At 40.4% G+C, this 13,785-nt stretch overlaps 1 long non-coding RNA gene across 7 annotated transcripts in view; it reads right to left on the reverse strand.

The window, feature by feature from the left end:
- The window catches only part of LOC136022188 (uncharacterized), a 65,493-nt gene that overhangs the window by 27,890 nt on the left and 23,818 nt on the right, over positions 1-13,785 (reverse strand). The window contains exon 1 of one of the 7 annotated variants that reach the window (XR_010616058.1): positions 12,927-12,971. The exons of the other annotated variants lie outside the window; for them this stretch is intronic. This is a non-coding gene — a long non-coding RNA (uncharacterized LOC136022188). Of the gene's footprint in view, positions 1-12,926; positions 12,972-13,785 lie in introns of those variants that run through there. 7 annotated transcript variants of the gene reach the window in all.

Genomic DNA, 13,785 nt, shown 5'->3' on the forward strand with positions numbered 1-13,785 from the left:
CCTACTCTACATCAAAAATCTGACAGGCCTCTATCTACTGAGGTTCTCTCAGGGTGTCAGTGAGGAGGAAGTCAAGTAGAGCTGCCTACGGCTACCCCTGAGGAAGGGATGAGTGCAGGGAGGGAAGGAGGAACAGCAATTTCCTCCCTTCACTTTCCCTTGGCCCTCCCACCAACTATGGCCACACAGCAGCATCTGATTAATTCTGCATCAGTAGACTGAAATAGTGCCTGCCCATATTCACCATCAAGCCAGAGAAAAATAATTGTTGAAGACTTCTAATACCGTGTCTCTGCAATAGTTATGTGATAGTTATTTTGGTTTTAACTAATTGATGATGACTGCATATTGGAAAGATACTTAATATCTTCTGCCAAGTATCATGCATTTTCTAAACACACTTACATAGAGGTTAGCGCTACCTCCGTTTCATGGATTCAAATTTAAAAAGAGAATGCTCTATCCTAAACGAAAGACAGTGAAGACTCTTAGGTTCTGAGTGCAAGAAAACAATTGTGAAGATTATTACAAGTGATAATTCCCGATATAAAGATAACCTGTGTTCACCTGAGCAGACATCTGGCAAAGTGACTATTCTGTAGTACACTGAAGTCTTCGTATTATTTTGTACAAAATCCCATGTAGACAAAAGGTACTAACAGTATAAGTTACAGGGCAATGCAGATATTGGCATTACTGAGCTTGGAATATATTTGAAAAGCTATATTCACTAAAACAAGAACAGCAGTACAAGGCCAGGCTAAGCCAAAAGTTTATCTAACCCAGCAGGAAAAGACTATAACAACATGATAAGGATAGATTGATATTCTCTCGATCTTATAGGGTGAAGATCTATGAGCCTAGGCTTTAAGCCTACATCATCATGTCTAGTAGCCTTTGATGGACCGTTCCCCTAGGAATTTGCCCCCAAAGCGCATAGTTGCTGCATCCTGAGCACCTTACAACAGTAACGTCCACAGTTTAATTTTGCTTTGCATCATTTTACGCCCTGTAATTACAAATTTACTGCTAGATTGTTTTACCTACTAGTCCCTAGTTCTTATGTAATGTTCACTAGCCTTCTGTTGTGGTTTAATGCCCGACAGCAACTAAGCACCACCCAGCTGCTCACTCTCTCCCCCTATGTCAAGATGGGGGAGAGAATCAAAAGGGTAAAAGTGAGAAAACGTGGGTTGAGATAAAACAGCTTAAAAGGTAAAGCAAAAGCAAAACTGGGAATTCATTCACTGCTTCCCATCGGCAGGCAGGTGCTCAGCCATCTCCAGGAAAGCAGGGCTCCATCACATGTAATGGTTACTAGGAAATGCAGATGTCATAACATCACATGTGCTCCCTTCCTCCTCCTTCCCCCAGCTTTATATGCTGAGCATGATGCCATATGGTATGGGATATTCCCGTGGTCAGCTGGGGTCAGCTGTCACAGCTGTGTCCCCTCCCAGCTTCTTGTGCACCCCCAGCCTCCTCGCTGGTGGGCCTGTGTGAAGAGCAGAAAAGGTCTTGACTGTGTGTAAGCACTGCTCAGCAGCAGTTAAAACATCCCTATGTTATCAACACTGTTTCCAGCACAACTCTGAGACATAGCCCCATAGTAGCTACTACGGAGAAAATTTACTCTACCCCAGCCAAAACCAGCACGCTATCTCAAAACTAATCTTTTTGGTATATATCTCTTTAATATCCTTATGCAGAGGTCTTATCCGTGCTAAAAGATCCTAGCTTATTATATATTCAATTATCTCTAAACAGATGAAAGAGTGGCGAGTTGTCTTGCAGTGATCCTACCTTCCCACTGTCAGAGTTCAATACAGTGTGCATGCTATCATTCCTTAAGGGAATCAATGTGGGATTAAAAACCTCTCTTCTTTCACACTACCACCATCATGACTGTCTTAGCTATGCTCCTTTTCACCATACACTTTAGGACAAAACAAACAAAGAACTGATTAAAATCTTCCCTGAAGTTGGAAATACTGTGAACAGCACCATCTTGTTGGTATATTGGTATGTGGATATCTCCATTTGGCTATTTTGGGAAAACAAGAACTCTAGCCCAAGAAGTAAAATGGAGAAAAGTGAATTGACAGCAGTCTGCTTGAAATCGAGTACCTTCCACTGTAAGATATGATCTACAAATTGGTCTTTTTTTTAAATAGGAAGGATACACTCCCAAGTGGATGTACAAATGACTTTCCTGTAATATTCTGCCAGATGCACAGATGGCATGAGATTAAGAAAGTGCTCCTCACACCAAGTACATGATGATTTTCATAAAGTACAGTTTCCATAGTTGGGAGTAATGCATCTGTATTCATGTGAAAAACCTTTATGATACATCAAATTACCATGCTTTCTCTTTACCTAATTATCACTTCTCTGCAGGATAACAATCACAGAATTTGCTGCTGTTGTGGTAGAAGGAAAAAGAGGGCATTACATCCCTCAAGGAGTGCAAGTGAACTTCTCTGACTCACATGTCCAGTTGCACAAACCACAGCCCACAGGAAGACCAGTGATGGCAGGGTGCAGAAATATTTTTAACCTTGGAAATTTCCCTACAAAGGTGGAATAAAATGACATGTAGTTTCCCTATAAATTGAAACAAACATTAAAAGTCTTTCTTTCCCCATCTTTTTCTTATAAGACGAAACAAAGCAAACCTAGACTAACAGACTGTTACTTAGCTTTTCTTTAAAAATCTCTGCTGTCAGAAAAAAATACAGCATTCCTAAGCAACCTGTTCTAATGAAGCTCTGGAATACAGAGCACATTTCCTAAGGCTATGTACTTGTTCTCCACTTTTGTCCTCCTTTCTTAAGCAATAGCATCTAGTGGTTAATGTCACAGAGATGGGCATTGCCTGCTCTCTTACAAACAAGTTTGTTGCAATCCCTGAAAGGAAGTAGCTTTTTTTGCTGTTGCTGATGCCATCCAGTTTATGATTTGCTATAATTTTGAATTCTGGTATGTTCACATTCCTTGCAGCACACACACACACTTTCTGTCCTCTGATGATGTTGAGAGGAGAAGGACCTTCCCCAGCTCCTAGCACATGTACGGAAGAAGATGGGGGCTCACAAGCATTTCCCTTCCTCTGCTCCCTGCTAGATATGGAGAACAGGCAGGTATCCCTCCACACAGCCGTGACTGAAGCCTTTGTCTCTTGCCTCTGCAAGAGGTTTGCTTTCAGAAATGTCTGATCACAAAGCTCTATGCTGAAATGTTATTATACCTCCATACATGCAAGAGAGAGGCAGCCTTTTTCACATTTCTGAATTAAAATCAAACCACATCCAAGTTGTAAAAGGCTGGAAGTGGAGTGTCTTGAGGAAAGGATATAGCTTGCAAACATCTTGTTAAAGATCTGGAGCTCAGTTCCTAAATACTGTGCCCACAAGAGGCATAGTGCGTATCTGAAGAAAAGGTGAGTCAGTATCAAGCTTTGGCACTTTATCCCTCTTAATTACAGAACAGTTACATCTCTTTGATTATTTTCTAAGGCACAGAAAACATTAGCATGCTCAAATCATCTCACAGCTACGACAGAGGATATTTACCTTTCTTCTTGTCCGACTGTGTTCCACAAAACATAGCAAATACACTGGCTTCTCAGACCTGTATAGGAAAACACAGTTCCATCTCCAGTTGATCTGCAAAGCCAGCAACACTCATGGGGCTGAGGAGACCAGCTGAGATGAATCCAGTCAGAGGAGGGAACATCTTTTCTCAGCATACAGCAATAGTGCTGCATCAAAGCCCTGAACTCGCAACACAACAGCATCTTCTGCTGACCTGTTGACCTGATTCTGTTGACCACAATGTTATGGTTTTTGTGCAAGACTACAACAAGTGGTCCAGGTAAAAGTCTGGGAGGTCTCATGGTGAAAAGATGACAAAAATCCTGGCTCCTTTGTCTTTTGTGTGATTTAGCTTTCTGTATCAGAGAACAGCAGGAGTGAAAATACACTGTTGGAGCCCAGAAAGTGACCTGAACAACCAGTAACAGATAAGATCTTGGAGCGTGATGGAAGGAAGATACTCAAGTTTCAGTAGAAGGATCTACAGTGTCTAGTACTGCAGCACAGCCTGGGACAACCAAATCCCAAATGCCAATTGGAATAGGAATGAAGGGTAGAAGTTAATGACTTTAGCAAACAGGAGCTACAGATATGTAATTTTTCAGTTTCCAACAGCTCAGGGGAGAAGCAGTGACTGATAGAAAGCTGACAGCTGCCCAAGATCTGCCTACTAACATTTCAGCATAAAGGCAAGAAAGATTTACAATCAGCTGGGCAAGCTGGAACAAGAAGCTTGTTTTCAGTGTGCCTCGCAGAAATGCTGCAAACTAAAGCGTAAAAAAGATCTTTGAAATGCTATATATGTAGCTATTTTTTATATGCTGCATTTTTTCATACAGAAAACTTGAGACTGCACTGCCATGAGCATCTGATACAGATAAAAACCTAATTTAAAATTACCTATCTAGGGCCCTGAAGGCAAAAATTAAAATAATTTAGATCATAAAGCAAAGAAACACCATTGTTAGAATTTATTACGAGAAGCAGTCAAGGAGCTGGACTGTCGCAGGATTCCTAAGGCAGTTTGTGTCTAAATACATCTTCAACTGTCTCTGACTACTTTGTTTTTAAACGAGTAGGGGCTGGGGAAGTTATTTATGAGTGCCCAAACTGACAGCCTCAAGCAATAAGAGAATTACTCTGTTGCCCAGACACAGATCATGCCAAATCCCAGACAGTGCATCAAGAGCACAGACTCCAGCCACACACCAAAGCACTGCTTAGCCAGTATCCTGTTTCTGTCAGGGACTGGTAGGAGACGCTAGGGAAGAGCAGAACACTACAAGCACCTTTTCCAGCTTCCACCTGAAGGCAGGCTGGGGACTTCCTATCTCTACAGCTGGTATCTTTGCAAGACCTAGCGTTCTTTCATCATTTTGTCCAAGCACTTACTGAAATCATGTTCACGCCAAGCCTACCAAACCTCTTGCCAGTGAAACAGTGTTAGCTTGTGGTGAAAGTCAGTCCTTTCCCCCTCTTTTAAAATCAGCACCTACATAAGTTTTTTGCTTGTATAGCTTATTCCCTTTTGAGGAAGCAAAATACATTAGACAAGACATAATAGAAGGGTTTTCTAGTTCAGATATCCTGGCAAGCCTATTCTAGCCTTTAGAAAAATAGCTAGATGACAGTAATATATATTTAATAGTGCCCACAGAAATTAAAAATTTAAATATAAACAAGTGTATTCCTTTTGGTATTTCATTTAATATATAAATGCCAAGCTGTTCCAAATTTCATTTTCTGTGAATCAGAGTTTATACTTTACTTTCAGTAATTGAACGCTGTTCCCAGTAGCCTCATCTCATCTATCCTTCAAGCATAACATTTACACTACAAACCATTGTGATTCTGGAATAACTGAACAGTGCTTTATGCCTTCTGTTTGTTTTGTTATGTGCAAACTAGACACTAATCCCCTTCAGGCAAAAAAAGGAAGACTTGCTGGTTCTGTGGAAGTGGCAAGAACCTCAAAGGCAGCATAAAGTTATTGTACAAGAGCAATCAGATCTATAAAGTCACTTTCAGTGCACTGAAATAAGCAGACAAACCCCAAAAATGCATTCACAAGTAAAGCTTAAATGAGTGGCCATGAGAAGATCTGAGCTTAAGTTTTGATCTCAGCACAAACTGGATTGCTGGAAAATAATCACAATTATTTCATAATATAGTCTGGATTCAGTGGCTCTCTAGCCCAAGCAAAGCAACATATAACATGTAGAACAAGGAAGATGACCAAGGGCTAGAAAACAGGCTCCAGTCTTCTCCTCAACTCCGACAATGGAGATGATACTTTTAAGAAGCAATTTAACTACATTTCCTGTAAGTACATTGGTTTTCTTCTGGGATTCAGGGCAGGCCAACTAAGCTGGCCACAAAGAACAGAACAGATACTGTGTAAGATATCTGTGTAAGAAGAAATCTAATTTTGCATATTTATAAGGCAAGTCATTTCACCTCCAGAAGAAAAAAACCCTATATTGAATGAACATTTTAGTGCACAACACATTCAGGAATAAGTCTAGCAGTGTCAGTATTCTGATGAAGAAAGTGGTCCTAAGGGTTACTACATCCCATGACTGTAGAATTGTTAGTAGAAGAGAATTCTTTGATGTTTTATTTAAAAGCTTTGCTCAATAATTCAATAAAGAAATCCATTATAAGTCAGGAAAGAGTAAGAACATGCCATGAGTACAATCCAGTAATGAATAAAAAACAAACCAACACAAGGATAGCAAGTAACTGTAATTTAGGAAGCATGTAATTCAGTATTTAACCTTACTGAATTAAGTTACCTCAGGTATAAACCAGCATGAAGCCTTGGATTTAAATAGTGACCCCAGTGTATCTCCCTCATCCTGTGAAATTGAAGAGATGAAAATCACACAGTATCTCCAATGTTTTTATTAACAGACATAAAACAGTCTGGCTTTTCCATCACCTATTGACACCACATTTTTTTTTGAGATTTCACATGAGGTAAACATAAAAAGGAAAAGCAAGATGTAGTGTTTTGTTCCTTGTGTATTTCCCTCTCATCCCTGAACAAGCACTTCAGGTCAGTTAGGCACCCCAATGCCTATTAGTTAAACAAAACTCTATTGCATACAAATCCCAAGAATGGGATTCAACAAGATTCATCCCAAAAAGAGGATAAAGAGGATTTACCTTTACTTCACAAAAACGTATGTGGCTTTAGTGCTCCCAAGTGTCGAAAAGAACATGTGGCACCACAAGATTACATTTCCAGAATCTCTGGTGCATACTCCTTCATGGCACCTCATTTCCCTTTCAAGCTCTCTCTATTTAGTCTCACATACCGAAGACTAAAAATACTAATTTCTTACATTCCCACATATCTTGCCTTCTGCATTTTCTAGCAGGACCCACAAAATTATTTCACACAACCTAACAAGGAATCTGCTAGCAGCAAGGAAACCAAACCAAATTAGGAAATGCATTTCCACAAAGAGTCTTCCATCAAAACACAGCAAATATGGAAATTTCCAACAACTCAGCATGTTGCTACATTGCCATTTGCCCATAAATTCCAATAATACATAGCTCTGGGATCCCATTAGCATCCTAGAGAGTAAATAACTAGTGAGCTATAAATCTCCAGCCCTATAATCACAGTCAGGGCTACCCATCCCCAATCTTTGCACCCAAAAGTAGCTTTTTAATTGCATTAGCTATTTTTCTTTATTATTTCTGTGCCAAAAGAAGCAATTCTGGGCTGAATGACACCTTTTATCAACTTCAGCTGCAAACCTATCATCTATTCTAAGCAAGACATCCAGGTAGGGGAAAAAATAAAATCCTCTTGACTTCAGGATCTGTTATTACAGTAGCAACATCATAACTAGATATAGAAGTCTGAGCTTTCCTTCCTTCTTTCCTTCCTTCCTCCCTCCCTCCCTAGTAATTTATACCTCTTGCTATTCTACCTCTTATTATTCTGTACATTCCGCTTCCCCCCAATACTTGTTCTATTCTAGATAGTCTTGATTGTCCCTTCAGAATACATGATAATTTGTCCCAGATGCTCCTCTGTAGGTAGTGATTAAAATCATAATAATAGCCATCTTCCTTCCTGACCAGGTACCACTGAGGCACCCACGGTCAATACCAACATCAGCCAGAACTTTGCAGGATGTGACAGCAGTAACATTCACAAGGAAACAAGACCTTGCTTTAATCAATCTCCTGCTGCTTTATATTCTTAATCTGCAGGCAAATGCCACTAGGCTGATATGCCTTCAGGTAAAGAATAGCTGCCTTCGTTTTATTATTCCAACAGGATTTTGGGGAAGGAAAAAAATATAAATAAATAAAATAAAATCAATTTAACACCCCCCCCCCCCATGTTTCTAAAAGATTACTTAGGAACAAGCTCTGAGAATTATATAAACCTTCCTTATCTACGATGTCAGGCATAACTGGAAAGCTAGATGTTACAGGAAGCATAAGCCTGAAGAACTAAATGGAAGTGAAGCAGAACTAAACCATTTCCCCTTAAGACTCTATTCTACTGTTGTGGCTCAAACTGAGCCACACAGCTCATCCACTCACTCCCCCCCTTTTTTTTTCTCCCTCCTTCTTTCCTTCCCCCCCCCGCCCCCACTCTCAGAGGGATGGGGAGGAGAATCGAGAGAACGTAACTCCCACGAGTTGAGATAAGAACAGCCCAGTAACTAAGGTATAACACAAATCACTGCTGCTACCACCAATGATAATGATAAGAGAAAATAACAAGAGAAGAGAATACAATACCACCGCCGAACAATTTCAACCCCCCCCCCCCCCCCCCCCCCGAAGAAAGCCCGTGCCCTTCCGGGTAACTCCCAGTTACCTCCCTGGGCATGACGTGCTGTGGTATGGAATACCCCTTTGGCTAGCTTGGGTCAGGTGTCCTGTCTCTGCTTCCTCCCGGCCTCCCCTTGTCCCTGGCAGAGCATGAGACTCACAAAGTCCTTAGTCAGGGTAAACATTACTGAGCAGCAACTAAAAACATGGGTGTTATCAGCTCTGTTCCCAGGCTAAAAGTCAAACACAGTGCTGCAGCAGCTACTAAGAAGGAGAAAAACTGACTGCTATTGCTGAACCCAGGACATCTACTTACCTTTCTCGGTTTTTGGAAACTGTAGTAGAACTCTGTTCCTTCAGAGACACCCCTTAATTATTCCAGTGTAAAACTTTTCAGATCATGTAACAAGTCTTCAGCCTGAGACACAGACTTACATATATGGCAATGGAAATTGCAATTTGCCACATTGCTATTATTTACATTCTTAAAAATCAGATCTGAGAGTCATCCAAATTATGCTAGGAGTTCAACACTAAAAAGGTGTGTTGTACAGAGTTGTGGTGGCATTTTAAAGCTTATTTTATCCATAGGTTAAGGGGGTTACACTTATGCTGCTCTTGCCTTTAGGTACTCACTTTCAAGAAGGCTAGAACCATTTACTGTATCATAAACTAGCCCTGAGTTGCCAGATTTACCTCTTTTTAAAGTAAGGCTTGTTCTTTTAAACAAATCACATTAAGAGTTACTCACATATGCAATGTTTTCTGTTCCTATGTATACTAATATCCTTTGACAGTAACACAATTTTTAAACAAGCAAATGTAAAAGTATATTTCTACAAAGCCATGAGCAAATAGCAGTAAAATCATGAACAACAGTTTCAGACCATTCCCTACAAATAAGTTTCCTCTCCCCTTAAATGAGAGACATTTAGGGTGTTATTTCCAGACACTATTGATGTATATTGATGTATTGATGTATATTCATAAACCAAACCAACCGGTTACATACCTCAAAGAAAGTTACAACAGACTATTGATTAACATTATACTTACCTCTCTTCAGTTACAACTTCCCTGATGTTATGACCTGAGCTGACAGTGTTTTCATAGATTAAGTTTTCAACTAAATGCAGCTTGAGTTCTTCAGTGTCTGACAGACTAACTGCTAAACGTACTTATTGCATAGCTTACAAACATTTTAACTCTAGTGCAATAATGTTGGACAAGTTGATTGTTATTGCTCTAACATGAGAAAGGGCATATGGTTCCTGTCAGACTCTTCTGTTTATTTCATTCTTACAGCTGTTGCGGAAGCAAATAGAAATTTTAGGTAGACTTCTCAAAACTTTAATTGGTTTCTGTATGCATAGCTATTTATGCTAAAAGCTTTCATTTAAATAAATACCTTAGTGCAGTTAGCACAATGCAAAAGCAATTCAGAGTCATTCACCATTTGTTTTTCCTTTCATTATACGACTGCTCAGTGATCCTACGCACAAATGGAGCAGTGCTTGGAGACACACTATGACAGCATACAAAATGTTAGTGCCTGGTCCTGAAGGACTTTCAGTCAAAAAAAGATTAAAACCTTCTGTAATAGTTTCCCTGCAGGCCTGATGAAAAAGCCACATTTAATATTATTGCAAAAGTTCACTGAGGGTCCAACCAATGCACAATAAAACGAGATGCTGTGCTAAGTAACAACACTTGCCTCAACTTTCCTTCTCTGCTCTTAAGTTGGGTCCCCATTCTTACGAGTACAGCCCATGATCAGATGGGCAGCCTGGGGCTAGTTAAAGAAAACATTCATTCTCCTCAGCTCTCCGACAGCTTTTAAACAAACAGTTGTCTAAAACTGCTTCCAATTTTGGAACATTAGAAATGGTCTCAGTAAAAACAGATCTGTAAGGCACAGAAGGCTGCCAGCAGTGAGAAACAAGATGCATCAATGAAATTCACCACCCTTTCATCTCATGGAAGCTAACATGGCTCTTCAGACTGTAACAAATACATGCAAATACATTCTATTCCAACAAAAGTTTTTTTCAATCACCTCTGGAATGATTATAGCATTGTCCTTTTCCCTACCAGCAAATAAAAGCAGTAGCTTGGTAGTACAGGCCGAGTAGATTCAAAGCCTGGAGTACCAGCTTATGGAGTCATGCAATTTCATCCAAATCTATGCGTTCAGTTTTTGATCATCCAACATAGAAACAGACGCCTGAATGTGCAGAAAGCCTCATCCAATTGCTCTGGCAAACACAAATCATTTCTTGACTGTGCATGGGCTGTAACCTCATGACCCACTGCTAGACCCATAGAATATGCACGCTTCCCAAAACAGAGCTGTACATACGCAGTAGGGCTCAGCCAAGTGTTGCCCTACTTTCCACATACTGTGTTTACCTAGAGTAAAACCTGCTTGCTAGTGCTCCCAACATCACTCTAGAGGGATGTTTGGAAACACAGAGGGGCCTCACAACTGGGTGTACAATAAATTTTTTAGGACAGAATGGTCTTACAAATTCATGCATATCCAGCAAGATTCTGGGTGCACTTGTCATTAGCTCATATCTAGCAAGCAAATAAAGCCTATGAACACACATTGTGCCTATACAGTAGTATTAATAACCTGGAGGAGTAAGTGTGCTTCACATTTCTATTAGTAATGTATTATCTTGCTGTAAATATTAACTTTGCTGTAGTTTAGACAGATAAATGCAAATTAATGGAAAGCTTAGGGGAACACAAAGAGACTATGCTCTTAATGATTTTCTTAATACCACCTTTCAGCACACCAGTGGGAATTATGGAGCTATGCACTGTGAGATATTATTTCTAGTGCCATTAGAGCCTTAAGACACACAGATAAAAGTATAAGATGACATAAGTATGCATAAGGAGGATTTCAGAGACTTCTTAATCATAGAAGTGTTTCCAATACAATTGTTTCCAGCATGTAATTTAAATTGAAAGTTAACATTTAACAGGAGTAGATGTAATGAACCAGTTTCAACAGGATTCCTTATTAGAACACCTCAGTTTTGCAAATTAGCAGAAGCTAATGTTTTAGTATTATACACTGCCAGAGTAGAAGACAAAAGCTCTGAACTGTTAGAAGATAATCAGGACTGCTTTGTTCAGCCCTGTTTTGTGATAGAAACCAAACGCAGCTTCTAATATATGCCACTTAAAGGTGTCAAGAAGTGAGAGAAAAAAAAACAAACTCCCATTTATTAAGTTAGTAGGGGAAAAGCAGCTGAGAACCATTATATGGTGAGACAAAATATGCATAGTAGCTACAGGAAGACCATTTTGTTTATGTAAAAAAGACAATTGCTCAAGACAAGATGGGGATAGGTCTTCTCTAAATCAATTAAATGCTTCCCTTTTAAGCAAAGTAACTTCTAAATAGCAACAGAACAGTCTAATAAAGCTCTGCCAAATAATATGCAAGCTCACAACAGTAGCCCATGAGATTACCTAGACAGATTTACTGAATGTAGACCCATCTGTGCAAAGGTTTTGAGAGAAGATTCAGCTCTCACACCACACCAGTACGATTCAAGACATGAGCTGCATCACCAGCAGTAAGCATCAGGGCTACAAAGAGGCCTCAGGTAACCTAGATTTCTTCACAATGCCATTTACAGATACTATAGCTTAAGAGAGAAAATCTTGCATCTTTTGTGTCTCTTCTTGTGGGTTGAAGCTAGTTTGAACTATGCTTCCTTGCTTGCAGTGACTGCTGAGGTCAGGGGGATGTAACAACAGTCATTTTAAATCACACATTCGAGGTTCAGGTAGGCCTATGGAGCAAACAAGTCCTACAGTGGTAATGACCAGCCTGTTAGCTGTGCTCCCTGCACCTCTTCTGGAAACCTAAGTTTAAAAAGCCTCAATCTCAGGCGTTATAAAAAAAAAACTATAAGCACTCATCAATACACCTGGGTGTCACCAGACATTCACACAAAGGGGGGCAGATAGGATATCGCTTATGAACACCAGGAAACAACTGGAAAAAGCACCATCTCAGAAACATGAATACTAAAGCCATGTAGCACCCACTGCCATAGGCATGCACAAGCCTTGCTACACCTGTTTTCAGTGAAGGAAAAGGTTAATTTGTGGGCAATGCATCAAAGGCATCAGTCTCTTTCCAAGGAAGCAGTCAACATTTCCCTTTGTTCAACTCAATATCTATCTGCAAACAACAGCTTTCCACACCAGTGCTGCCATATGAATCCTGCTGGACTGTGCAAACTGGAGCCCCAGTCAGGATTTAACCATGGGCACCACAAGAGAAAAAAAAAAACCAAACAAAAACCTCCTGCAAGGGCTTGCTGCAGCACTTTCACAGGGGAGCACAGCCTTCTCAGCTCTTGCAGCCCTTGCCAAACACCACTGCAGAGCAAATAAAGTAGGTATGCCCATCTCACAGCAAGTTCTCTGCAGAGCTCCCATGTAATCCCAACCACCCCTCACTCAAAGCACAGACCATAAACACAAATCTTTACTTACAGCTCCTCCAGCTCCCTGTTTTCTTTTCCAGTTCATGGATCTTATGACCTTCTTGTAGTCAAGCACTATCACAACAAGTTTATCTCCTCTTCTAGGTCTTTCCTGCCCACCTCTCCTGCTGTAATCACAGGTTCCTCACACCCACAGGCACAGATGAGGGCTAATTAGGTACCCAGGCTCCATTAAGCCTCCTTCCTGCTAATTCAGGGTTATACCTCTGCACTCAGTCAATCCCACAACTCCCCATCCCTATGGTGAAAAGAGAACAGACTTCAATCCTGTTGTGCATAAAAGATACTCAGGAGATGGGTTGCTTTTTACTTGGAACAAGGCAGGAAAGAGACTCCTTTCTGCCATCACAAAGATCTGCAGCAGTTCCAGAAAAATATTTTGGTTTGCTTAGAGAGGGACCTGTATGCTTTAAAAATCTAGAGGAATAAAACGAGATAGGCCTGCTCATTCCAAAAGAGTAAACAGTTTTGGTTGGGCAGCTGAGATCAAAATGACCCTAGTTCAACTGATTTTGACCTGTCTCTCAAATTGCAATTGAGTGTCCCAGTCACCTGGGCACACTCACACACATGAACTCACTTTTGACTAGGAATGCCAGTTACACTGGAGAAGTTTTCCATGAATGAGTATGTTCTTGTAAAAACTGCCAAGTTACCAAACTAGCACTTTCTACAAACAGACAAAAACAGTTCCCTCCCCCACAAAATATGGAGGTTTTTGCTTTCAATGCAGCAAACTGAACGCAAAGTACTCTTCCCACCACACTTCATCAGGTTCAGGAACAGCAGTGAAGAGCTGCTCTTCAACCCAGTGTGAAAGTACTCAATTGAATGGCCCAATTTTTAAT

The sequence above is a fragment of the Lathamus discolor genome, chromosome 1, assembly GCF_037157495.1.
Source record: "Lathamus discolor isolate bLatDis1 chromosome 1, bLatDis1.hap1, whole genome shotgun sequence".
Classification (NCBI taxonomy): Eukaryota; Metazoa; Chordata; class Aves; order Psittaciformes; family Psittacidae; genus Lathamus; species Lathamus discolor.